The following is a 3,415-nucleotide window of genomic DNA, read 5'->3' as shown; positions in this document are numbered from 1 at the left end:
TTTAGATCAATTAATAATATTTCAATCTTTCTAACATTCACGTCCAATATAATATTTAGTCATGTATGACTTTGTTAAAGAACAGGGATTTTTACATTATTTTCTAGGATTAATAGACAAAAATTACATTTTAATATAGTTTAATTAGGATGTCTATAGTTTGTCGCAGAATATTTTATTATATTGGTATTGTTGCCTCTTAACCCATTTACATTTGATACTTAATGAATGTAACGTTTGACCTCTAATCTATTATAAATTGGAGATTTTTATAAGATTTTTTATTTTACATAAAACAGACCAAGAAAAGGAAAAGGGAGAAGAGAATATAGAGAAGAGAAAGGAGGGGAGTTGAGATAATATAGAGAGAAGAGAGAATGGAGTAGAAAGAAGGAGAGAAACTCAGAGTATAATGACCCTAAATTTTAACTAAATTAAATTAATTTTCCCTCTCAATTAATATTTATTTAAATTAGTTTTATATTTAAATGGAGAGTGGTGATTTACTAGAACTTATATTTGTAAACCTTTTTGAAGATCTAAAATTTGAATTCTATCACGAAAAAAAAATTGCTTTTCATTTTTAATTATAGGAAAATTGTATCATGCCTTGTAATATTTTCTTGTGCCATTCCTTGTAATTTCCCCATAGGTTTTTTTTTTTCAAATTTCACTTCTTTTTCTTCGCTGTCCTCTGTTGTTTTTTTTCATTCAGGATCGACGATGAGGTGTGTGCGCACGCATTCAACTATGATTTTTCTTCCTCCTCAACTGCTGGACGCCCGCGTGTGTGTGTATAGTAAGCTCAAGTCCTCCTTTCTTTTTCTCTAATCTGCTGAGTCTTCTTCTTCTCTCCGTTGAGAGTTGGTTGAACTCCTTTCCTATCCTTCAGTGCGGTCCATGAGCTGAGGAGTGGATGTTACTTCTGCACTTCTATTCAAGGTAAGACGATGATCCTTTTTTCTTCTCCTTTGAATTCATAAGCAATGTGAATCATCATTTCTTTCCTTCACCTGGCCGAAGAACGCGTCTCTGCTCCTCTTAGTGGCTGTCATAATTTCGAGGAAATTGATTTGTATTTGGGTTAATGCTGTCCACTATTGTAGTTTGGAGACGAATTGAATGGTGATAATAAAATTATTGTTTTTTGGATGATTATTGTGAACTGAATTTTTGATACACTCAAGGTATTTGTAGGAATGCTTGAAAGACAAAATTGATGGATATAAGATTATTTAATTTGTTGTAGTAATTGAGTGTGTGTCAAAAAAAGTCATACATTGTCTAAATGAAGAGTGCTCCTAGTATATAAATATTCAGGAATAAAATGAGCTAGTAAAGTGGGCTTGGAAGAGAAGTGAGCTCATATGCACGAAATAGGCTCACTCAAGTTAGTCATAGTTGAAAACAACCAATTCACCCCCTTGTGTGTGAGTTTAAGAAGCACTAGGTTTCTTTTATCAGATTATTTTTGCAAAAAATAAATAATTTATTTTTTTTTGAGCTCACTAGAAAACTTCAAATTTTCATTGTTTAAAGTTTAAATTCAAGCCCTGGCCATTTCTGGGTGTTAAACCATTTCTCAAAATGGATTTTGTTAATTAATTTCTTAAATGTGTTTGTCCCTAACGGCTCCAAATTAATGAAGTTTTATGTGTGTCTAACCGAGCCTTTAATCTGATGATTATGAGCCTAACATTTATGTCTTTGCTTTTGGCTTATATATAGTTATGGGTGCAGACAGAATGGTGTACTTGCCTCTTGAGCTTTTGAGGCTTTATTTCCTCCTCCACTGTGTTTTTCTTCATCTAAGCTTGCAAGTATTTGCTGTTATGTGTCCTTGTGTTTTACAGGACGTGCTTGTTTAATCATAGGAAACTATCGATTCATTGTCCAGGTATGCCGAAATGATTTTTAAGGACAGTGTCCTTTGGCACAACTCAAGCAAACTTTTGGTTTACCCCTATACCACCAACAATCTTAAGAAATGTCCAAACTAAATGGCATCCAATAATGTTGAGAATGTCATCCCTAAAGATGTGCCTGGTGGTTTAAGTAGAGATCAGTATGTCCCTGCTGCTGTTGCTATCCCTCTATTGAGGCCATTCCTAGACATATCAAAGATAGAGGTCTTTAATGATAAGAATTTCAAGCACTGGCAGGAATGAGTCTTTACCATTCTTGATATGTATAATATGGCTGTTGCTCTTGCTTAACCCGAGCTTGCTATTGATGCTGACCAAGCCCAAAGAGTTGCATGGACTCATGCAAATAAGGTATGCCAACATACTACTGAGGATGCTGAAAAACAAAAGTTCATTGTAAGAAATTACTATAGATGGGAGATGAGTGAGAATAAGGATGTAAAGGAGCAAATCAATGAATATCACAAGCTGCTCGAGGAGCTTCGTGCTAAAAACATCAATCTTCCAAATGAGTTCGTTGCTAGAATCATAATTGAGAACTTGCCAAAATCGTGGAATGATTACAAAAAGCAATTGAAACACAGACAAATGCAGTTGTCCTTGACTGACCTAATCACTCACATCATAATCGAAGACACCAATTATAAGGTAGTACATGTAGCTTGAACCAGAAAATGATATCCAAAGCTAATCTGATAGAGACAAAGCCTCACAATAAGAGGTATGACCCTAAAACCAAAGATAACAAAAAGAATAGGAAATCTAATTAAAAACCCAATGCTTCTAACCCCTCTTTCAAGAAAAAAGGAGATTGTTTTGTCTATGGTAAACCAGGACACTATGCAGTACAGTGTAGGAAGAGTGCGAATCGTGATAAGCCTTGAAAGTCAAAAGTAAATTTGGTACACCGAGATGATGACATCATTGCTACAGTGGTGTCTCAAGGTCTCTTAATTTTTGATGTGAAGAAATGGGTGGTAGATTCTAGGGCTACTAGGCACATATGTGCTAACCGAGTGATGTTTACCTCCTATGTTCTTGTGAAGGAAAAGGAATATCGTGTTTACCTTGCTGATTCCTAAACTACCAAAGTTCAAGGAAAAGGAAAAGTGGTCTTAAAGCTCACATTGGGAAAGGCTCTGGCTCTAAATGATGTTCTACATGTGCTTAAAGTTAGAGCAAACTTAGTTTCAATTGCTCTGTTAAGGAAAGCAGGGTTAAATGTCATTTGAATCTAACAAGATTGTAATGACAAAGAATAATGTATTTGTGGGGAAGGGATATTGTAATCAAGGACTATTTATTTTAAATGTTGATAAAATTAATAAAACTGCATCTTTTGAGTATATGCTTGTTTATATGATTGATAGTATATGCCTGTTTATATGATTGATTCTTTTAATTTGTGGCATGCTAGACTAGGTCACCCTAGTAAAGGTTATATAAATAGGATGGGACAACTTGGACTACTTTCTGAAATTAAAAACAAT

This window comes from Prosopis cineraria, unplaced genomic scaffold (assembly GCF_029017545.1).
Source record: "Prosopis cineraria cultivar Desert tree isolate PC_DT_omini unplaced genomic scaffold, ASM2901754v1 PC6, whole genome shotgun sequence".
Classification (NCBI taxonomy): Eukaryota; Viridiplantae; Streptophyta; class Magnoliopsida; order Fabales; family Fabaceae; genus Prosopis; species Prosopis cineraria.
Note: the sequence above shows the minus strand (reverse complement) of the source record.